Below are 25,075 nucleotides of genomic sequence, written 5' to 3'. Positions count from 1 at the left end.
GTTCAAGGCTGTGGAGTGGACTCATTCTATAAGACCTGGTCTACCCCTCTCCAACTGTGGCTACCAGGAGGGTTTGAGCTCTCCTTTCAGCAAGGCTGTGAGAAATGATCTAATTAGGAAAGGCCCGGCCTCCTTGAAGAGCTCTGTCATGGCTCTTCTCTGCAGGCCAGGAATGACGACGGGAACTGCTGCCATCAAACTACTGAATTCACTGGGGATAAGGGTCCTGGAGTGGTGGGGGCCTAAACGCAGAGGCCAGGTTACCATATTGGGCAGGAGAGCCAAAGCAGTAATCAGAATGGTTTGAACCATCAAATATTTGGCCTTGACTAGTTGACCTTGGTACCTGTAGAACTGAAATAGACATACAACCTACCAGATCTGATGGTGAGAAGTCTGACTTGAATCATGACAATGAGAGTTGCGGCCCCTCAACCATTTCCTAGATTTGAACTAGCTCAACAACCCAGAGCCCCTTGAATGAGGGTAGGCTGGTTCCCCTTGAGTAAGGTCCCAGCTACACAGCTAATAATCCACTGATACATCTCCCGAAAGTCTGCTGCAACTCCTAATTGCCAAAATGCATGACTGTAGGCTACAGCACCTGACACCATGGACCACCTCCCCTTTGAAACTCCAAATCCTTGGCATCGCTGGCAGTGGACACTTCTGCTCTTTCTGCTGCAACTCTGACTCTCTCCCAGGTTCTCCTTCTTTCTAATCCCTAACTGTGAGCATCCCTACATTTCTATCCTGGTCTCTTTTCTCTTCTCAGTTCCTAAAACGCTTACTTCATCAGCTCCAAATACCCATATTTCCTCCATGTAGAGACTCCAAACTTCCCTTTGCAGTCCCAATTTTTTCTCTGGGCATCCTCCCTGCCTAGCAATTAGCTAAACATCAAAGATCTGGATGTACTGTTGCCACCTCAAAATCATTCCTATCTGCTGTGGACTGACCATTGTCTCCCTAAAATTCATATGTTGAAGCCCTAACCCCTAATGTGATGGTATTAGGAGGCGGGGCCTTGGCAGGTAATTAGGTCACGAGGGTGGAGCCTTCATGATTGGGATTAGTGCCCGTATACAAAGGACCCTAAAGGGGCTGGCCCAGTGGCCTAGTGATTAAGTTCACGTGCTCCACTTTGGCGGCCTGGGGTTCACAGGTTCGGATCCCGGGTGCAGACCTACACACCACTCCTCAAGCCATGTTGGGGTGACATCCCACACACAAAACAGAGGAAGATTGGCACAGATGTTAGCTCAGTGACAATCTTCCTCAAGCAAAAAGAGGAGGACTGGCAATAGATGTTAGCTCAGGGCCCATCTTCCTCACCAAAAAAAATAATTAATAAATAAATAAAAAGGGCCCCAAAGATCTCCCTGCTCTTGTTCCTGCCCTCTTTCCACCATGTGAGGATACAATGAGAAGCTGGTAGTCTGCAACCTGGCAGAGGGTTATCACCACATCCTGACCATGCTGGCATCTTGATCTTGGACTTCCAGCCTCCAGAAATGTGAGAAATAAATTTCTGTTGTTTATAAGCCAACCAATTTGTGGTATCTTTTTATAGCAACCCAAACTGACTAAACCAATATCATTTCTCCTTCTATTTCCCTATCAATAATACCACAATCTTCCCATCAATCAGACTTGAGACATCGAGTATCCTTGACTCCACCTCTCTCTTCCCTTCCCACATCTAATCACTCACAAAATCCTAGCAATTTGATTTGTGCAGTTTCACCTTTGTAGTACCAGAAACACAATGCAAGCTCAAATCCGTGTTGTCACTGGAGGAAATATAACAGCTTTCCACTTCCATTCTCTCTCCCAATCATCCAGCCCGCTCTTCTTAATGCATGCTGTGTTGGGGCGTGTGCACGTCCACTATTCAAAAACCCTCCATGATTCCTACTTGCCTACAAAATAAAGTCCAAGCTTCAGAATTTAGTGCATTTGCTTTTAACAGGCCCTCAACTACCATTTTTCATGGTGTGACATTATCAGGCCTTTTTCACAACCAGCATTCCAACCAAACTCTACCATTCCCTGAATATGACCCACACATTCCCATTTCTACGTCTTTATTCACAACATTCCCTCTGGCTGCCATGCCTTCCTCGTCTCCACCTGTTCAGTTATCCCATAAATACTCTTGAACATCTCTCTCGTGTAAGGCCCTGCACATATCAGGCCCTATTCTTCCCTTGGGTTGCTTAGAATCTAGCCTGTGGAAATCCTGTGAATCCTACAAGGCTAGTCTACATGCCACCACCTCCACGGACTCCTCCTTGGTCTCCTGGCCAAGGTGACCGCCTGACCATTGCACTGTTTACCTCACTCATGGTATTTACCGAGCTAGGTGCTAGTCATTCATCCCTCAGGGCCTTCGTAATTCCTGTTGCCTCTGCCCAGACTCCACATGGCCAAACCCCTCACTTCCTTCACTCTCTCAAATATCACATCCTCAGAGAGTCTCCTCTAGCCACCTTACCTAAAATATCCTCCAACCTTTACCCTACTTCATTTTTCTCCCTTGAAATGATCAGTACTTTAAGTGTGTGTGTGTGTGTCTGTAGTTTGTTGTTCGCGTACTGTGCATGTGCATCTCCACCAGTGAGCTACAAGCTCTATAAAAACAGGGGTGCTGTATCCTAGAACAGCCCTCTAGAAACAGCAAACACCTTTCCCTAATCTTCCCTCTCAACTTCACAAAGAATACACAACTATGAAATTGTAGTTCACCTGTTCTTTGAGCCAGATCAAATTCTTAGACAGGGCTTCCTTTCCCCAATAATTATAACCACAAGCAGAAAGGGAGAGAGAGATGCATTTATGCTCTCCTGTCCAGCTCATTGTTTTTGAATTTTTTCTTTCTGAGTATATCTAAAACCACCACTGCCCTCTCCCCAAGCTTAGCAGAGGTTAAAATAAGAATTTGATAAATGTCTCTTGAATGAATCTCCCTCCCCAAGAAGCAACCTCTTGTAAATCTTGTCCACTGCCCAGTATCCTCCAGGTGGTCTGGAATATTGATGGGGCTAACCACTGACCACAGTTCTCTTTTAGGGCAGCTGCCTTCAATAGGGACCACCACAGTCCCTTCCCACAGAACAGCCAAGGGACCTGGGAGCCACAAAAGCAGAGAATGATAGAAGCAGGAACAAAGATGCTCAGCCCCACGTCTGCCTGGCTTCAAGGCAGAGCCACCCCTTGGTGTCTCATTAGCTCTAGAAGAAAAGAACACTGAGAGGGGGCCTCCCCCACCTCCTGGGTTCTCCAGAGCCTTTATCCTTTCGTTTTGTTTGTCGCTTGGAGTCAGTATTTTTTAACCATCACTAACCGGATAAGAGGGCTCTGTTGGAGCTTCAGTTGTCCTAGGTGGCAGTGACAGCGTGTTCTTCCATGATGTGTCTGTCTGAGAACAGCAGATTGATCGCAAAGGTGTATTGTCCCTTCCTCTTCCCCAGCATGATTGCAAACACCCAACAGAAAAGGGAAGCCTTGATTTCTCTAACGCAGTGGTACAGCACTACTGTCAGACCAAACTCAGAAAGGCCTCTCATGAAGGCTTCCCAGGGAAGCCCAGCCTGGCACTCCTGGGACGCCAGAGCAGAGCATGTCAAGACGAGGCTCTGCAATTAAGGCTTTCCACGAAACAACAAAGTCAGGACAATTCCCTTTCGTGACCCTGCAGCATCAACCATCTTCAACCCCTTTATTCACAGCTCCTCGGAAGGCTCCTTGTTAGGTGTCTGTGGTCTCCATGACACATGGGTCCCTCTGGTACACACCTCTGTAGCTTCATCACCAGGCTTCCCATCAGCCAGTAGGTCCCTTCCACTTCTCTAATATTTGATCTGAATCTATGACTTAATTATCTAGCCTCGATTGACTTCATTCTCCACAGAATCAGGCCAACTGAAGATTGCCAACCCAAAGAAGCCTTGCAGCTCCTCAGCTGTGTCTCTGAAGGGAATAACAGCCTGTCCCTTTCAGACCAGTCACTGGAGTTCTCGGGCCTGGGTTCCCTCATGAACAAAAGGAGGGAAGTAGATGAGTTGGTGGCCCGAACCCTGGCTGCATATTAGAATCATCTGGGGAGGTTGTAAACCAACTCTGGGGCTTGGGACCCTCCTTCCCAGACCAATTAAGTTAGAATCTGGGGGTAGGGGCAGAGGCCACAGCCCTATATTCTTTAACAGCTCTCCAGGGGTTCCTAACACGCAATCAATGTTGGGGAGCAACTGCCAGATTGGACGATCCCTCAAATCATTTTAGCACCAACCTCATTTTCCTCTGCAAGGCCCCCACAATGCACCGTGAACAGCGGCTATTTGAGTGACTGGGTGTTGAGAAGCATCTTGAACAATGGCCTGCTCTGGAGTGAAAGGAAGCCACAAGCCAGTGATGTCTTATGTCCAAAATAAAAAGTTCAGGTACAATCAGAATGGCCTCCTCAGAGGACTAATGTGTCCATGGGGAAGGCAGGATGGGAGGTCTCTAGGATTCTCCCTGGACCCATCTCACCAAGCAATGCCCAGAAGAGATAGTCATCAACCTATCGTTAAGGCAGCCCTGCCTTTTACAGGCCACCTCAAGCCCTCACTGCAAAGGCCACCTTAGGAGCCAGCCCCGTGGCCGAGTGGTTGAGTTTGCGTGCTCCGCTTCGGCGGCCCAGGGTTTCGCTGGTTCGGATCCTGGGCACGGACATGGCACCGCTCATCAGGCCATGCTGAGGCGGCGTCCCACATAGCACAAGCAGAGGCACTCAACTAGAATATACAACTATGTACTGGGGGCTTTCAGGAGAAGAAGAAAAAAAAAGAAGAAGAAGATTGTCAACAGATGTTAGAAAAAAAAAACAAGGCCACCTTAGTCCCACCTCTCCTTAGTGCTCTCTTCCTGGTCTCTCTCATTCAGTCATTCAACAAATACCTATTAAGTGCCTACTAATTTGCGGAGGCACTGTGCTAGGCCCTGAGGATACATACGTAAACAGAAGCAGACAAAAAAGAAAGGAGACAAGAGCAAGGGAGATGACTCAAGGTGCAGGGGTTAAGGTGAAACAGTAAAAAGGAGGTCAGGCCAGGCCTCGTTGATGTGATGAAATTTGCACAAAAACGTGAACAAGGTTACCTCTTCCTTTCAACGCTGCCCCACAGCTCTGTTCCACATGGAATTACACATGGCCTCATATTGATATTATTTCATGTATTAGTCATTTCCTCCATCAAATCTTCTGAATCTACTCAGCACAGAGCAAGCAGGACGCTGAGTAAAAAAACTCTTCAAGATGGAGGAAAAAAAGGCAGAAATAAGGCTAAAAGGAGCATCTTATCTTACTATCTGTAATATAATCCATTCTTCTCATGCACACACCCTCAAGGTTTGGGGTTCCACTTTTAGACGGAATGGGCTTAATTTCAAGGACTCGTAGCATTTCAGAATAGAAGGAGACCCTACAGATCATCTCACCCAAATCCCTCATTTCATAGGCGGGGAGCATGTGGCCTGAAAGTCTGGGATTCTCCCAAGTGGGCGAGTGGCAGGCATTCCCCCCAAAGGTCACACTGTGGCTGAATGAGTGGTCACTGTCACTTAGGAGCACCACGGGCTGCAGCACCAGCCAGGGTCACCCCTCACCCGATCGATGACTGCTTAAAAAAATGCCGATCCACAGCGACACGGCGGACACAAGGCCAGCACAAGACGTCCCAACATCCACACGCCTGATTCCTCTGTGCTCGCCACAGCGCCAGAGCTTCTTCCAATTCCCTTCAAATCCAGAAATTTGGCCAAATCAATTTATAGAGCCGAGTTTCTCAATGTGCTGTTTTTCTGTGATGAGCCTGCCTGTACCTTGGCTTCTCTTTCAAAGGAAACACAGACAGAATTATTGCTTCCAATGAGCAGTGACTTTATAATAAAACTGAAATCTACCACAGTCTTTTCAACCTTTGGTAACCCATGGTCCCTCTGATAAGCACAAAATCTCTCCTTGAGCGTCATTAAAGTTGCAAAAGAAACAATAAACCTTGGCTAAATGCAAAACAGTAATTTTTTAAATGCGTTTTTATCTTGAAAGACGCTTCAACTTAAAAATCATGGCATATTAATATAAACGCTAAGTCTGCTTGCTTACTTGCTCCCTAGCTTGTTTAGGAGGAAATAGTCAGATTTGGTTTTTTCATTTTCCAAATAAAAAGTACCATAATATTGACAGGGCTTTTCCAAAGTGACACAGGGTCTTATTATTAGGTGTTAACAGGAGAAGGCAGTGCTGTATTTTAAGCTATGATGACCTAAGAGTTAAATGATGCCAGAAAACATAGCAGTTTTTGGAATGAGCGCCCAGCTTGGAAACGGGCATCATATTTTTAATTCAGATAATAGGGGCACTTGGCAGGGACAGTTCGCCAAGTCTGCATGACTTGATTCAACAATCACGAGCTCAGAATCCTCAACCTAATTCTCAAGATTAGTGAGATCTTAGGGTCTGTCTTCAGCATCATCCGTGAGCAAAGCGGAAGAAAGATGAATGGAAACCGGGTATCATGTGTATAGGCTTAAAAGAGAAAAGGTTTATGTGTCTGCAGTCTGCCAGAGGCTTATAATAGAACCTCAAATAATAGCTAAGCAGAGAAATAGGCAGAGGACTGGAGTTTCATCCCCTGGAGGAAGAAATCATGATATTGTCAAGTAGTGAGAAAAATAAAAAATTGAAAACATTACCAACAAGAATGTTGGACTCAATGGCAGACTGTGTTACACTTTGTTGTCCTTTGTATTCAAAGATAATGCGCCTGACAGTGATTGTTCTCTGAGACTTAGAATGTGGCTTAAATACCAATGGGAAACCGAAGAGTCTTTTCCATGCTTCATAAGTTGTTCCATGGTTTGCTGCTGCCTTGTCACTGTTTGTTGCTCTGCTGCTTAGATTCATGGCTAACCTGAAGCCTGTGGTCCAAGGAGAGAGCTCCTTGTGTGCTTCCTGCCCACAGTGGGGGGATCAGCTCATGGCTGTGTTTTAACAGAAGTTGATGCTTCAGGATGCCACTCTTACTGTAGGAGGAACATACCCTTTTCCCTCCAAATAATCCAGGAACCAGTGGAACATAAGGATGATGATAAAATGGCCTTGAGTAGACAGCATGGGCCAAGCATCCAGTCCCACAGCTCTGCCCAAATGAAGAGCTGAGCTTCAGAGAAGAGAGTCCCTGACCACAGCTGCCATTTCTCAAGCACCTATAACAGATTTACATACACGATCTGACTTAATTCTCACAATTGTGCCACATAAGGATTATAATCTTCATTCAGAGATGAGGACCCTGAGGTCCAGAACACTTAGTTGTCAAGGATCAAAAAGCTCATAAGGAAGACTTCCGGTCTCCAGTCTGGTTTACAAGGAGCTTAATGTCCCCACTCTGTCCTAACAATCAAGAACTGAACAAACTGAAAAATCCACAATTTTGCTTAGATCCATCAAAGAAGCGAGGTCACATGGCAAACCACTGCCCCCAAAGTTGGAGACACACAAGCAAATACAGAGAATCACAACGTACCACAGGAGACACCATGAGCAGAAAAAGCCACAGAAACCAGAGCCAAGGTGGGAACCCCAGGACTGTAACTGACAAATGGCTGGAGGCTCAACGTGGACGAGTTCCAAAGTCGAAAACTCCAAGGAGACCTAGTCATAAGAGGAAACCCACACTTCTGTGAGTTTTGTCAACCAGGTCTTCATAGTATCAGAGAAAAATCCCCTTGTGCTTCCATCAGGAAGAGGGGGAAAGAAACCATTTTGAAACATGCCAGAGCATTCTGTTCTTCTTAACAAGTCTAGCCCTCAGGAAAAACTATTTCACCAGAGCCTAACCAACCCGGGGGAAGGGAAATACCAACTCTACCTCACTCAAGCCCTCCAAGTGGGAGAAGGGAAATACCCAATCCAGCCCTCTCTAGACGCCCTGTCCCACTTAAGGAGGGAGAAAACTGAGACTCACTCTTGAAGTTCACAGTCCAGGGGCTCAGGCTCACCAAAAACAATGAGACCTACAGAACTGCCCCTCCCCCTACATCTTATGACCACATTCCTAAGTTCCTATTCACTGCATTCCTTGTACCCTATGTATCATGTCCAGCTCTAAAGAAAAAATTACAAGGCATACTAAAGGGCAAAAAACACAGTTGGAAGAGATTGAACGAGCATCAGAATCCAAGTCAGATATCACAGGAATGTTGGAATTATCAGACCAGCAGACTTTTTAAACTATGATTAATATGCTAAGGGATTTAATGGAAAATGCAGACAACATGGAAGAACAGATGGATAATGTAAGCAGAGAAATGGAAATTCTAAGAAAGAATCAGAAAGAAATGCTAGAGATCAAAAACACTGTAACGAAGCTGAAGAACGCCTTTCATGGGCTCATTAATAGACCACACATGACTGAGGAAAGAATGTCTGAGCTTGAGGATGTGACAATAGAAACTTAAAAGTAAACAGACAAAAGACTGAATAAAAACAGAATAGAATATCCAAAAACTATGAGACAACTACAGAAGGTATAAGATGTGCATAATGGGAATATCAAAAGGAGAAGAAAGGGGCCAGTCCGGTGGTGCAGCAGTTAAGTGTTCACGTTCTGCTTCAGCAGCCCCGGGTTCGCCGGTTCAGATCCCAGGTGCAGACATGGCACCGCTTGTCAAGCCCTGCTGTGGTAGGCGTCCCACACATAAAGTAGAGGAAGATGGGCACAGATGTTAGCTCAGGGCTAACCTTCCTCAAAAAAAAGAAAAAAGGAGAAGAAAGAGAGAAACAGAAGCAATATTTGAAGTAACAATGACTAAAAGTTTCCCCAAATCAATGTTAGATGCCGAACCACAGATCCAGGAATCTCAAAAACACTGACACCAAGCAAGATAAATGCCAAAAAAGAAAATCTCACCACTAGGCATATCATATTCAAAGTTCATAAAATCAAAGATAAAGAAAAACCTTGAATGAAATTGAAGGAAGTAAAAATCATACCTACAGAGGAGCAAAGGTAAGAATTACATCCAACCTCTCCTCAGAAACCATGAAAGCCAGAAAGGAAGTGGAGTGAAATATTTAAAATGTTAAGAAAAAAAATCCTACCAATCTAGAATTCTATACTCTGTGAAATTATCCATCAGAAATGAAGAAGAAATAAAGACTTTCTTAGACAAACAAAACTGAAGAAATTTGTTGCCAGTAGACCTGCCTTGCAAGAAATGTTAAAAGTAGTTCTTCAGGGGCTCGCCCTGTGGCGCAGCAGTTAAGTGCACACATTCTGCTTTGGCAGCCTGGGGTTTGCTGGTTTGAATCCTGGGTGCAGACATGGCACTGCTTGGCAAGCCATGCTGTGGTAGGCATCCCACATATAAACTGGAGGAAGGTGGGTATGAATGTTAGCTCAGGGCCAGTCTTCCTCAGCAAAAAGAGGAGAATTGGCAACAGATGTTAGCTCAGGGCTAATCTTCCTCAAAAAAAAAAAGTAGTTCTTCAAAGAGAAGGAAAATGATATAGGAGAGAAACTCGACTCTATATTAAAAAAGGAAGAGCAGTGGAGAATGAATGAGTGAAGGTAAAACAGAAACTTTTATTTTTCTAATTTTTAATTGATCTGACACATAACAGTTTGTTCAAAATAATGGCAACAATGTACTAGATTATGTATGCTTATGAATAAGTGAAATGAATGACAGCAATGATACGAGAGATGAGAGGGAGGAATTAGGAATATTTTGTTACTATAAAGTACTTGCACTACCCATGAAGTGGTATAGTGTTATTTGAAAGTGGACTTGGACTAATAGTAAATGTATATAGCAAACTCTAGGGAAACCACTAAAAAAAGTTTAAATAAGAAGTATAATTGCTATACTTAGAAAGAAGAGAAACTGGAATCATAAAAAATACTAAATTAAAACCACACAAGATATAAAACATGTGAAAATCAAAAATAGAAACAAAGAGCAAGGGCAACAAATAGAAAACAGTAACAAAGTAAAATTAAAGTAATTAAGTAAAATTAAGTAAAATTAATCCAACTATATCAATAACCACTTCAAATGTCAATGGTCTACATACCAATTAAAAGACAGAGATTGTGGGCAGGGCTGGTGGCATAGTGGTTAAGATCACATGCTCTGCTTCAGTGGCCCATGGTTCATGAGTTCAGATCCCAGGCACAGACCTACACACTGCTCACCAAGCCAGGCTGTGGTGACATCCCACATGCAAAGAGGAATATTGGCATAGATGTTAGCTCAGCAACAATCGTCCTCAAGCAAAAAGAGGAAGATTGGCAACAGATGTTAGCTCAGGGCCAATCTTCCTCACCAAAAAAAAAAAAAAGACAGAGGTTGTCAGAATGGATCAAAACCCAAGATAACTATATATTATCTACAAAAAAAACACTTTAAATATAAAGACACAGACAGTTCAAAAGTAAACAGATGGAGGAAGATATACCAGGCCAACACTAATCAAAAGAAAGCAGAAGTGTCTATATTAATTTTAGACAGAGCAGACTTCAGAGCAAGGAAAGTTATCAGGAATAAAGAAGGGCATTACTTAATGATAAAGGGGTCAATTCTCCAGCAAGACATAAAAATCCTTAATGTGTATGTATCTAACAACAAAGCATCAAAATACATGGGGCAAAAACTGAAAGAACTGTGAGGAAAAATAGATTAATCCACTGTTACAGTTGTTGACATTAGCACCTCCTTATCAGAGATATATAAATTTAGCCAGCAGAAAAATCAGTAAGGACATAATTGATCGCCACAACACCTTCAATCAACTGGATATAATTGACAACTATAGGCGACTTTATCAAACAACAGCAGTTTGCACATTCTTCCCAAGCTCACACAGAACATTCACTGAGATAGACCACATACTGGGCCATGAACACACTCTAACAAATTTAAAAGAATAAAAATCATACAGTGTATGCTCTCAGATCTCATGCAATTAAACTGGAAGTCAATACAAGAAAGATGGATAGAAAATCCCAAAATACATGGAATTAGACAAAACACTTCTAAATAACACATGGGTCAAAAAAGAAACATCAAGAGAAATTTTAAAATATTTTGACCTAAGCAAAAATGGAAATGCTACTTATCAAAATTTATGCGATGCAGAGAAGGCAGTACTTAGAGGGAAATTTATAGCACTGAATGATATATTAGGAAAGAACAAAGATCTAAAATCAAACATCGAAGCTTCCACCTAAGGAAACTAGAAAAAGAGGAGCAAATTAAATCCAAAGTAAGCAGAAGAAAAGAAATAATAAGAATTAGAGCAGAGATCAATGATGAAATTGAAAACAGGGAATCAATAGAAAAAATCAACAAGCAAAAACAGCGGTTCTTTGAAAAGATCAATAAAAGTGATAAGCCTCTAACCAAGCTAACTAAAGGAAGAAAACAAGAGAAGACACAAATTACTAAAGCAGAAATAAAAGAGGGGACATCACTACAGATTCCATGAACATTAAAATGATGATAGAGAAATAGTATGAACACTCTATGCCCACAAATTTGATAACCTAGATGAAATGAGCAATTCCTTGAAAGACACAATCTGCCAAAACTCACACAAGAAAAAATAGACAATCTGAAGAGGACTATCTCTACTAGAGAAATTGAATCCATAATTAACCTTCCAAAATGGAAAGCACCAGGGCAAAAGGGTTCACCAGTGAATGCCACCAAACATTGAAGGAAGAAATTATACCAATTCTCTACAATCTCTTCCAAAAGATAGAAGCAGAAGTAATACTTCCTACTTATTCTATGAGTCCAGCATCACTCTAATACCAAAAGCAAAGACATTACAAGAAAAGAAAACTACAGACCAATATCTCTCAGGAACATAGATGTAAAACTTTTCAACAAAGTATTCACAAATCAAATCCAAGAATGTATATCAAGAATCCTACACCACAACCAAGTGGGATTTATCCCAAGTATGTAAGACCAGTTCAACATTTGAAAAATCAATCAATGTAATTCATCACATCAACTAGCTAAAAAAGAAAAGTCACAGGATCATATTAATAGATGCAAAAAAATCATTTGACAAAATCTAACACCCATTCGTTAAAAAAACTCTCAGTAAGCTAGGAATAGAGGGGAACTTCCTTAACTTGATAGAGAATATTTACAAAAAACATTCAGCTAACATCATACTTAATGGTGAAAAACTGAAAGCTTTCTCACAAAGATAAAGACAAGATAAGGATGTCCCCTCTCATCATTGCTTTTCAACATCACTCTGGAAGTCCTACTTAAGGCAGTAAGACAAGAAAAGGAAGTAAAAGGTATACATATTGGGAAGGAAGAAATAAAACTATCTTTGCTCACAGAGGACATGATCATCTATATAGAAAATCCTAAAGAATCAACAAAAAACTCCTGGAACCAGTAAGTGATTATAGCAAGGTTGCAGAATATAAGGTAAATATACAAAAGCCAATCACTTTCCCATATACCAACAACGAACAAGTGAAATTTAAAATTAAAAACACAATACTATGTACATTAGCAACCAAAAAAATGAAATACTTAGGCATAAATCACACAAAATATGTATGAGATGTATATGAGGAAAACTACAAAAACTCTGATGAATGAAATCAAAGAATAAATAAATGGAGAGATATTCCATGTTTATGGATAGGAAGATTCAATATTGTCAAGACGTCAGTTCTTTCCAAATTGATCCATAGATTTAGTGCAATCTCAATCAAAATCCCAGCAATTTAATTTGTAGATATTGACAATCTGATTCTAAAATTTATATGGAGAGGCAAAAGACCCAAAATAGCCAACACAATATTGAAAAAGAAGAAAAAAGTTGGAGGACTGACACTAGCTGACGTCAAGACTTACTATAAAGTGACAGTAATCAAGACAGTGTGATACCAGTGAAAGGAGACAAATAGATTGATGGAACAGAATACAGAGTCCGGAAATGAACCCACATAAATATAGTCAACTGATCTTTGACAAAGGAGCAAAGGCAATACAATGGAGCAAAGACAGTCTCTTTAACAAATGATGCTGGAACAACTGGACATCAACGTGCAAAAAAAAATAAAAGAATCTAGACACAGACTTTACACCTTTCACAAAAGTTAACTTGAAATGGATCATAGGCCTAAATGTAAAATGCAAGACTATAAAACTATTAGAAGATAATATAGGAGAAGACTTAGATGACTTTGGGTATGGCAATGACTTTTTAGATACAACACCAAAGACAGGATCCATGAAAGAAATGATAGATAAGCTGGACTTCATTAAATCAAAAACTTCTGTTCTATAAAAGACAATGCCAGGAGAATGAAAAGACAAGCCACATTTGCAAAAGACACATCTGATAAAAGGCTGATCCATAATATACAAAGAACTCTTAAAACTCAACAATATGAAAATGAACAACCCAATTAAATAATGAGCAGAAGACCTGAGCAGACACCTCACCAAAGAAGATATACAGGATGCCAAGTAAGTATATGAAAAGAGCTCCATCTCATATGTCATCAGGGAAAGGCACATTAAAACAACAATGAGGTAGCACTACACACCTATTAGAATGGCCAAAATCCAAGAGACTGACAGCACCAAATGCTGGCAAGAATGTGGAGCTCATGCTGGTGTGAATGCAAAATAGTATGGCCACTTTGGAAGACAGTTGGGCAGTTTCTAACAAAACTAAACATACTCTTACCATACCCTCTAGCAAATATGTTGCCTGCTATTTACCCAAATGAAGTAACAAATGTCCTCATAAAAACCTGCATGTGGATGTTTATGGCAGCTTTATTCATCATTGCCAAAACTTGAAAGCAACCAACATGTCTTTCAGTAGTTGAATGGGATAAATAAACTGCGGTACATCCAGACAATGGAATATTATCCAGCGCTAAAAAGAAAGGAGCCAAGAAAAGAAATTCATCTTACTAAGTGAAAGAAGCCAATCTGAAAAGCCTACTTACTGTCTGATTCCAACCATATGACATTCTGGTAACAGCTAAACTATGGAGAGAGTAAAAAGATGAGTGGTTGCCAGAGGAGAGGTAAGGAGGAGGGGAGTCCGAACAGGGAGAGCACAGAGGATTTTTAGGGCAGTGAAACTACTCTGTACGATACTATACTGGTGGAAACATCATTGTACATTTTTCAAAACCCATAGAATGTACAACACCAAGAGTGAACTCCAATATAAACTATGGACTTTGGGTGATAATGGTGTATAAATGTAGCTTCATCAATTGTAACAAATGTACCACTGTGACGCGAGGTGTGGGCAGTGGGGGAGGGACGTGTGCATGTGCGTGTGCATGTGAGGGTCCAGGGAGTATATGGGAAATCTGTGTACTTTTCGCTCAGTTTTGCTGTGAACCCAAAACTGTTCTTAAAAATAAAGTTCATTAATTTTTTTAAAAAACTTAAGAAATGCTGGAGCTAGAATTTTATTTCAGGTAAATTTAAGTGTAAAACCTTTGCTTAGTGTGGCAATGCCGCTCCCAAGCCACTGAACTGGGCCTGGAGCACTCCAAGTTCCTTTCGCCCTTTCTTCTTAAAGTTTCCCAGTTTTAACAACTTTCGACAGCCAAGGGAATCACACTGCCACCCAAGCCACTCGGTGAGGAGCTGTACTACTACAAGCAGGCAAAATCATTAAAGAAATCCTTTAGTCACACCAATCAGTACCAAATGCTAACTTATCAGTTATCTAACGTTGTCCAACCAACCACCCTAAAACCTAGTGGCTCAAAACAACAATTTATTATTTCTCATGATTCTGTGGGTTGGCCAGGCAGGACTTCTGCTGCTCTCACTTGGGCCGACTCACACAACCATATTAATTGGTGGACCAGCTGGGGTCTGTGCTCAGATAGCTGAGCCTCTCTCATTCTCTCATGGTCATTTATGCTGGGCTTTTCCACAGGAAGATGAGCTCAGATGTCCAAGACAACAAAAGCAGAGGGTCCCAAGCCTCTTAAGCCTAGCCTCAGAAGTTGTACCATGTCACTTCTGCTATATTCCATTGGTCAGAGCAAGTTATAAGGCCAGCCCACGTTCACGGAGTGAGGAAATAACCTCTTGAGGGGAGGAACAGAAAACTCACGTCACAAAAAATGCATGAGAACCATCAACGTGCATATTATTGTACCACAGTCTCCCCTTGGGTCCCAGTGACTCATGTCTGCTTCCCATGCAAAATCCCCAAAGTCTCACCCAATCCCAGCGTCAGGCTCAGAGCCCATGATCTCATGTGGTTCAAATCCAAATGCAGGATGCTACCTACATGCAGCTCTTTGCTGTGGCTCCTCTTCATGCAGAGATGTGGGAACTAAAAAGACCATTATCTGCCCACATACCTCATCTACAATGGAAAGAGAGGAACAAAATCACTGCAATAGACACTCCCATTTAAAGAAAAGGGAGACAGGGGCCAGCCCAGTGGCACAGTAGTTAAGTTCTCACCTTTCCACTTTGGCGGTCCAGGGTTCGCTAGTTCAGATCCTGGGCGTGGACCTACGCACTGCTTGTCAAGCCATGCTGTGGTAGGCATCTCACAGAGGCACAGAACCGTCTGTGGTCCATAACAGTTCCGAAATCCAGCTGGGCACGTGTTTTAGGTCTCCTCTTCCAGGAACAAGGAGTATTCCTTTATGGGGGACCAGTGGTGCTCCCTAAGAGAGGTTCCCTCAATTATTGTTCTCCCCAGCTCTTGGCTCTGCCCCAAGTCTCATGGCTTTATCTTCTGAGACACCTTTCCTTTATCATAAGAAATGGTCCATGTTTGCAGCTAAGAAGCTTTCTTCCACCTTCTTTCTGCCCATAGAAAGTTGGGAGCTCAGAAGCCTCTTTTTCATTCTGAACTCTCTCTCCCCCATTTCAGTCCAAGCTGACAGTGCTCTTGTAAATACAATACTCTCAAAAAACTTTGTGGGTTTCCTATGAATTTTATAGTGTCTCTCCCCAGGCGCAAAAGGCACATCCATAATTCCTTTAAGACATGCCTCTCTCTGCTTTACACGTGTTCAAGTGGCTATGGGATAATGCCCTTAGGATTCTTAGAAACTATTTTGTCTGGCTGAGAAAGTTAGTTAGGTACATCCTTAAATTTTTCTGAAGTCTTAACAAAGATCTTATGACCACACATTTGATTCAATGTTTACCTTCAGGCCATTTCTCATTTTGAGAATCTTTTGCTGACTGGAAACACGAGAAATGTGAAATAGTTTCATTTTCTAACCAAAAAAAAAGTCCTGGCTGTTTTATATTCCCTGCAAGTTCTAATTATAAACTAAACATTTCATTCTTTGGTTCATTTCTCTCTTCCTAGGTTAAAAAAAAAAATCAATTCACACTTTCAAAATTTTGCCGTGGCCAAGTCTACAAGTTCATTAGGCACATTTTCTATCTTCCAAGTTACTGTGGCATCAGTTTCCCCATATACACAACATGGGTCTCTCGTTTCCAGCTCCAGTAGCAATTTTCTCATTGTTCTTGCAATTCTGCTGACAAACTCCTTGCTACCCTTTCAGCCTCCACCTGCCACCCAGTCCCAAAGCCAGTGCCACATGCTTCAGAGTTCTGCTACAATTGTGCCCACTGCCAGATACCAGTTTCTTCACCAGTTCTTGATGACTGCACAACAAAACACTCCAAAACCTAGTGGTTTCAAACAGCTGCCTCTTATTATTTCTCATGACTCTGTGGATTGGCTGCAGAGCTCTGCTGCTGGCCTTTCCTGGGCTGCAATCAGCTGGCAGGTTGGGTGGACTCACCTGGGCCTTTCTCTCCAGAAGGTCTTCTATCCTGAGCTTATTCACACCATGGTAGTCTTGGGGTTATGAAACAGCAAAAGGAGAGGCTCCAAAGCTTCTAGAAGCCTAGCCTCAGAAGACACCCAACGTCACTTCCGCCATATTCTATTGGTCAAATCAAGTCACAAGGCCAGCCCATAGTCAAAGGTGGAAAAACGTACTCCCCATCTTGATAGAAGGAGCTGCAAAGGGACATGAATACGGCAAAGTGTAATTTATTAGGGGCTATTATTATAACAATCTACCACATAATACATATTTTTATGTATGGAAATACATGCATATACGCACATCATGTGCATGTGCATTTTTTTACATCAGACTTTGCAATCAAGATATTTGCTTTACTAGTTTATTTAGATAACTGTAGTTGAGTCATAATACTTTATGATAGTCAGCTTGTGAATGGCCTGCAGTATATTTGGCAAAAGTAATGAATTCTTCGTGATTTGAGATTTGCCTAGAGCTCCTGGCAATAAAATGTTTCCTGTGAAGTAAAACGATATTGCTAAGGAATTTTTGTGGAAATTATAGGGTTTATGGATTAGCAAAGTGAGAATTAATGAGGTTCCTCTGTCTTAACTGCAACCGAAGAACTGGAATTTCTATAAAGAAATTAGTTCTAACAGCGAAAACCTTTTTCAAATCATTCTGGCAAAGATGACATCATACTGAAAGCAGAAAGCTGTAAAAGCCTAAATTTTGCCATTATGGAGATTATTTTTATTGCAATGGATAATTTTTATTAATTAAATTTTCACATGGATAACTTGGCAATAAAATTGTTTATAATCTAAGTGTATGTCTGTAATCTTACTGTGTGATATAGTTTTTACAAAGGTTTGGGACACCGTAAGCTACAGTCTCCTATCTTTATTTCTCAGAGTCACTTTTACTATTTAAATTAAGAAATTTTTATACATTAGGGTATAAAGTCTTATTTCTCACATATTTGTGGGTGAGATAAAATGTTATTTTTACTATCTTCAGAAATGTGTAAAATGAGTGGTTATAAAAATACATCATAATATTAATCATCTTCTTTCATACATTAAGGGAGCTGATAACCAAGTTGTGCTAAGGAATACTGAATATGATTATTTTAGCTGGAGGACACTTCATTTTACATATAGAAGGAAAATCCAATCAAATTAGATGAGATAGAATCTCATGACTTAATTTATAGTACTATTACGCAATCCTAATTGTTCAATAGTCTTTATCAGGCTAAAAGTTTTGACCCCATGGATGATGACTTGAGACACACTGATACAGCCAGCTTTGGAATAAATTACACATTCATGGAAAATTAAAAATCTGTGTGCAGAACACTTAAACATATTAAAAATTTCAGTAATTCATCTTGTAAAATCTTTCTCTAGCACCATTTCAAGTCTGACAGCGATTCTGCCAAAAAGCTCAAAGTGTAAAATGATTATATGAGGTACCTCGAGTCGTCAAATTCATAGAGACCAAGTAGAATGGGACTTGCCAGGGGACAGAAGAAGGAGAGAATGGGGAGTTATCGGAGACAGATGGTGGTGACGGTTGCACAACAATGTGAATGTACTTAATGCCACAGAACTGTACACTAAAAATGGTTAAAATGGCAAACTTTATGTTATATATATATTGTCCCAAAATAAAAAAAAGTAAAATGAAATTAAAATAATGTAACTACAAAATAAGTACAAACACTTCGGAAAATTCGTAGGTACAAAAGAAAGCCACTAATGTTACAGAACATAATCGACATCAACAAGGACATTAAGGTACAACAATCATAAAAGTAGAAGAAAATAATCACTTCTCGAAAATGGCAGCCACTATCGTTAATTCAGATGAAACTCAAGAGAAGTCACTGCTGAGAGACATAAGTGAAAGTGGGCACATTGAGTCTAAAAAAGCAGCTCATAGCTTAAAAGGTGACTGAGTGATGATGTCTTACATTAGCCACTGTTTAAAATTTGCCTTTTAAATGTCAGGACTAGCTTAAGCATCCCCATGTCTAGGTGCCTTTACAGATCCCAGGGCAGAATTAGTAACCTCCACACAACATCTCAAATAATTGCAATTCCAATCTTCCTTCTAAATACATTTTCCCATGCCCCTGCCTTCACCTGGCTGATTCCCAGCCATTTTTCTAGGTCAGACTCTCTGAGGCTTTCCCCTTGTCTAATCCCTGTTGCTGTCCTTGTGTTTTCAAAATCACTCCAGTTTCTCCATCAGTGTTTATCTGATTACTGCGGGTCTTTCCAACAAGCCTGGAAGCTGTTGGAAGGCTACGATTGTGTCTTGTTCATCCCTGTATCCCCAGGCCCTAATACAGTGTTTGACCCAGAGTATACAGATAATAGATGTTGTTGAATAAATGAATGAATGAATGAAGAATTAAATGAATGGTACACCCTTTTCAAGCTTATGAAATGGGCTGCATTTCAAGAGCCAGGCTCAACCCCAGAGATGCTGATCTCGAGACCTGACCATCTGACGGGAAGGCAGCATGATAAGCCACCGTGGAGATGATGCCAACCAAGCCAGAGATAGCAGCAAGGGGTGGGATGTAAATTTGGCCAGAATCTTATGAGAACACATTACACTCCCCAACCGGTGCATTGCAGAAAGCAACTTCCGTTCCAGCAGGTTGTTGTAACTATCGCATTCTGAATACAACTTTTGAAGGATGTATGAAGAGCTGTGAAGAGTCGTAGCTGACCCCTTTGCTCCTAAAAATGTTTTTTTACCAGGCTCATTATGTATATGGATACACACATCTATCAATCAGATTGAAAAAGCTTTGGGGGGGGAGGTTAAATCTTTTTAAACATTTTATAGTAAATGCAAGAGAAAACACAAAAATTAAGCTGTACTTTACATATTGGTGAGCCTCAATGGATTTCCTGCCCACGCCTCCCCTTCTCTCATACCCTTTCTGGGTAGAATAACTCTTGATGGGAGAGAAGCCTCTGGGGATCGCTGTAGCCTTGGGAAATGAAGCGCCCAGTAGATGCAGGAGGTTTCAGAGAAACGGGGCCGTGCCCAAACTCTATTCTTTCCCCAAAAAAACGGTTTACTCTCCACCCATGGCCAAGGGGCACTGACTGTGCTACACAAGCGAGGATGTATATTCCCAAGTGATCACTCAGTATTATACATCCTAAAACAAATAAAATAAGACAGTAGATCTGCTCATTTTGGGGGCTCCTAAACTGGCAGAAGTTTGTGCTCCTGCACACTGACATTTTGAAAATCCCACGAAAGGTACAACTACACCAGAATGAAGCTGAAGAAAAAAAATCCCTATGAACAAAGGCCAGCTCAAACCCCAGATAGCTTTTCCCCCTCCTAAGCACATGTTATAGAAAATAAACAATATTTTCATTTAACAACAGATGGTTCAACACTCATTGCTATGCCAGGACCTAGCAGTGCATAAATGGCTTCTCCTTCTTGGAAAAAGCGTCTTCTCTTCCCAGTTGGACTCTGAGCCCCTGGAGCAAAGGGCTTACAAAATTCTGTGTCTTTGTGTTGCCAACACTCAGCTTGATAGCCATCAGGAATAAGGACTAAGGCAAGATTGTGGGCTGAAGAATAACCCAGGGGCAGGAGGAAAGGGGTAAGAAAGAGGTTGGCAAGCAGCTAGCTTATTTCACTTATGTTTATTCAACAAACAGGTTTAGTATCTACTATGAAATTAAGATAGTGATAAAAGCTAGCATTTGCTCATTTTATATATTTATTATTTATTATCTCGCATGGTTCTGTGGGTTGACTGAGCTCAGCTGGGCGCTTCTTGCTTGGGGTCTTTCATACAATTACAGATAGCAGCTGGGGCTGAAGTTCAGAAGGTTCAACAGAACTGGACATTCAAGTTGGCTCATTCACTTAGCTACCAGTTGATGTTACCTGCTGACTGGGAGCTCATTGCAGGGAGCAACTGTATGCTATCAGGCTGCATGCTACAGGTATCCTGGCCTACACATGCTTCTGGAAGAATGCAGCTGGGTCCTGAGAGGGAGTGTCTCAGAGGGAACATTCCAAGAGACCCAGGTATAGAATGTGAAAGATGACATGAGTGGAGCCATATTAAAATAGAGCTGGAGCAACCATTTCAGAGGAATTGCCTTGCACTCTTATTTTCTTTATCTTCTCAACTGGACCAAACCACCAACATTCCAAGATGTCAGTAAGGACAAGAATATCCTGTTTGTAAGGACTGATGAAACTGGACTTTGCTGATGATGGAATCGCTAGCCAATCAATGAAGGACACGTCTAGCCTTTGGCCTGATGACTGAATCTCAAGCCAATCTATGTATGAAGTGCAAACCTAGCCTTACCTCTTCTAGCACCAATGAACCCTTCTTTCATACAACTTACCTCATCTTCCCCCCCATTTAACCATAAAAACCCAGAGCCCCTTTTCTGTAATTGGGACACTATTTGGGTTTCTACCTGAATCTGTGCTTCCCAAATTGCAATTCTTTCACCCCAGATAAATGCTTTGCCTCTTAAACTGGTTTCTGTTTTTGTAGGTTGACAAGAAGCAGCAAGATTCTTATGATCTAGCCTTGAAAGTCACAAAGGATCACTTCAGCTGCAGCCCAGATTCCAGGCAGGGACTACACAAGAGTATGAATAACGGAGGCATGGCCCCCAGGTAGGGGCACCTTTGGAGAAGGAACAAATTTCTCTCTCTCTCTCCAGACATGTCACAGTGTGCTTCACATACATTATTCCACTCACAAAAGCCATGCTGGGTAGGTATAAGCATCCCTCCTCTTACAGATGAGGAAGCTGAAGCTCAGAGGTGCTAGGTCACTTGTCTGAAGTTACCCAGCAAAGATTTTCCTCTCTGAATGGATTTCAGAGTGTGATCAATGTGTGATTTACTACTACTGTATTAATCAGAGCACCCTCTACTACTCCTGAGGTGCAAGGTTTCGTTTTCAGGAGCACTGTCAGAACACGAATGAGAAAAGAGATAAATCCCCTTCCTCCAAGGATTTTATAATCTGGTAGAGCCAGAAAATATCGCGGTAAGAGGAGTTGTTGCTGAACAAGGAAATCTCAATTTTGAAGGATCCCGCTCTATCCAAACTACTGAAATCAAATATTGGGAAGATCCAAGGGAAACTGCCCTGAAATACCTCTTTGCTCCTTTTCATGGTCTTCAGAGAGATTAAAAGAAAACTTGAGAATAAGGAAAATAGGGGTAATGGGTGAATCCTAGAATGCAGGAGCCCATTGAGAGCCTCTAAAACACTGTTGAGAGCCAGCCCTGTGGCACAGCGGTTAAGTTTGGCACCCTGGGATCCCAGGCATGGACCTACACCACTCATCAGCCATGCTGTGGCAGCGATCTACATATAAAATAGAGGAAAACTGGCACAGATGTTAGCTCAGAGCTAATCTTCCTCAGCAATAAATAAATAAAGGACTCTTGAAAGGAAGGTTCCATCACCAATGGTATCTGAATTCCCTCATCATAATGAAGGAACTTTGTTTGTTAAATGTGTAAACATTGAAATGCTATTAATTCCTCTCCAAGAGGCCATGCAGACAGGGTGTACACATGTGTTTTTGTGTTAAAGCGGGTTTAAAAGACCCTTTTGCCTTTCCCACTGTAGTAGGTAAACAGCCATATAACCCTCACCCGTTTTTATCACGTTGTTGATCACTTTCTCTACCTACAGGGCAATAATTTTCCACTCTAATCCAATCAATATGCTATTTACCACTAACTCCCTTCCCAGCCCCAACCCTCCTCTTCACACTCAAAGATACCAGATTTCAGATATATACATACAACAACTCTTTAAAACTTTCAGACCATTTAAGTCTGCGGTGTCTTTCAAAGCTATTAGTTTCATTTTTTATTTAAAAAAAAAAAAGCAAGTCTACGTTCTTAACTCAACTGTTAAAAGCCCGAGAGTTTAGTTTTAAGAACTTGAGTCACGGTGCACCTTATTTGTCCCCCTGTGTCTCGCTTCTGCAGCCCTAGGTGTTTTGTATTATGCATGAGTGAACCCCGCTTAGAAACAGAAATGCATTTTCAGTAAGTATTTATTATGTTGTTCTGAGCATACAGCTTTAAATTTGCCCGCTGTAGCTTGAAGCATTACACAAACTGTTGGTCTGCTGACTGCCTCTCTGGCAGCAACACACACAGAAAATAGATTGCTAAGGGTTTTTTCCCCTCCTCCCCCTCGCCTTCTCTCCCTCTCTCTCCTTTTTCTCCTGGTTGTTTTTTTTTTTTTTTAAACTAGTCGTGAACATTTTTTAATCTTGTGGCATTTTTAATCAACACGTATTTCCTTCCAGGACCTAGGATCCTCTATTGATTCCCATTAAAATGCTTTTCTTTTCTTGGCCCCCTCTGCTGATCGAATTTCAGATCAGCCACAGGATATGCAACTAACCTTCCGGCACTGCTGAACCCAGCCGAGCGAGGGTGATCAAAAGGCTCGATGCATTCATTAAACATTCCAGCGCCCGGGCAGGAGCTCTAATGGAAGCTCTCTCTTGGCATGGCCATTTTTTTTTTTTTCCTTTTTGTCTTTCCCCCCACCTCCAAAAAATGTTTTTTGCCTTTGATCGCCGGGGAGCCGGGGGGAGAACGGGAGAACAAAAGAGACCTATCTTTTTCCCCGGGGCTGACGTCAGTTTGATTTTACTGACAACTATTCGAGCGTGTGGAGCAGTTGGAAGCGGCCCCCGGCCCGCCCCCGCTCCTACACCGTCCACTTTGGGGCGAAAACAAGACTTTTTGCGGCTCCGGAGACGCGCCCTGAAAATGGCCCGCTTGCTGCCCTCCCGCGCGCTCGGCAAAGGGCATCCGAGGCTTATTTGTGGGGCACGATCGTTACTGGGGCGGAAAACACGCGGCGGGGGAGGAGCGGGAGCAGGCGCAGGCCGGGCGGGCGGGGAGGCCGGGAATGTTCCTCCCGGGCCGCGGGCAGCGCACACGGGCGGGGGAAGGATGAGCGGGGCGCGCGGGGTCCGGGGTCCGGGGTCCGGGCGGCTCCCGGCTGGGCGGCCGCGCGAGGGTTCCGGGCGCGCGGGGACCCCTCCACCCCCGCGAGCGCGCGTGCGCGCGTGCGCAGCGCGGCCCCCACACCCCGGCAGCCGCGGCCTCGGCGGCGCCAGCTCCCTGCTCGGCGAGCGCGGCGCCGGGCGGGCCGCAAAACCCGGGCTGGAGCAACGCGCGGACGGGGGCGCCCGCGAAGAGCTGGAGAGGCCCCGGGGCGCGCGCCGCGCGGGGAGGGCCTGCGCCGGGACCCCGCACCCGGCCTGCGGGCCGAGGGGGACAGCCCGGGCGAATTCCCGATCGGGCCTCGGAAGAGATGCGTGCGACTAGGGCCCAGCCCGTCCTCCAGGTGCCAGGAGCCTGAGGATCTTTAACCGACCCAAACCATTTCTGGAAAAGTCATATTTTCCAGGCTTTCGTGAAAGAGTCATTACTTCTATTCTAAATCTGGAGGGGAATGTGCATCCATTTCAGGGGAGAAAGAAAGATGTGAAAAGTAGACTGATTCCGGGAAATGTGGATAATGGGGTTGGACCTGTGCCTGGTGTCCACTCACTGGTCCCTCGCTCGAGCACACCTGAGACATTTGTTCACTCAGGTGAGGATGCACGGCATCGACGGAGTTCCACGGCGGATGCGGCCGGGATCCAAAGGCGAATTTAAAAACTGGATCCCTTACTTAACTTTACTAAAGGAAAATATGCATCAAAGAAAAGTCAACCAGGACTGGAAGAACATATACTCACATTTCTCGCTTGTAATTTGGTTAGTTGGCACTACCGTAGGAACATTTCTCCCCTTCCAGGAGGCAGATGAGAGCAGTTGGGAGCGCTGCGTCCCCAAGGCACAGCTCCACGTTATTCCCGTGGCGCCCCGCCCTTACCTCCACTTCAGCTTTTACCATACTGGGTTGAAATGATGTGTTTGCCTATCTCCCGAGGGGCTGAAGATTCCCAGAGAGTGGATACCAAGGCGTGTTCCTTGTATCTGCCCAGCTCGTCAGAGCACACCGTAGGCACTGAATAAGTGTTTTCCTTAATGAGTGCACACTGAAGGTGGAGGGCTGCAAAGCACAGAGGAAAGAACAATTGATTTTGGCTAAGAATGGGGTCCGAGAAGGCTTCCTGAAAGAGCAGGCTTTTGAGCTGGACTCT

At 42.9% G+C, this 25,075-nt stretch overlaps 1 long non-coding RNA gene across 4 annotated transcripts in view; it reads right to left on the bottom strand.

Annotated features, from left to right (window-relative positions):
• The window catches only part of LOC139080792 (uncharacterized), a 100,136-nt gene extending 76,593 nt beyond the window's left edge, over window positions 1-23,543 (bottom strand). For 2 of the 4 annotated variants that reach the window (XR_011535571.1, XR_011535575.1), the window contains exons 1-2: window positions 23,314-23,512; window positions 16,854-17,074 (exon numbers count right to left, since the gene is read on the bottom strand). This is a non-coding gene — a long non-coding RNA (uncharacterized lncRNA). Of the gene's footprint in view, window positions 1-15,364; window positions 15,443-15,543; window positions 17,075-23,313 lie in introns of all 4 variants that reach the window. The other 2 variants (XR_011535574.1, XR_011535572.1) reach the window with 2 other exon arrangements.
• Between the last annotated feature and the right edge of the window lie 1,532 nt (window positions 23,544-25,075).

This window comes from Equus przewalskii, chromosome 32 (assembly GCF_037783145.1).
Source record: "Equus przewalskii isolate Varuska chromosome 32, EquPr2, whole genome shotgun sequence".
Taxonomy (NCBI): Eukaryota; Metazoa; Chordata; class Mammalia; order Perissodactyla; family Equidae; genus Equus; species Equus przewalskii.
Note: the sequence above shows the minus strand (reverse complement) of the source record. Positions and strands in the feature narration are given on the sequence as shown.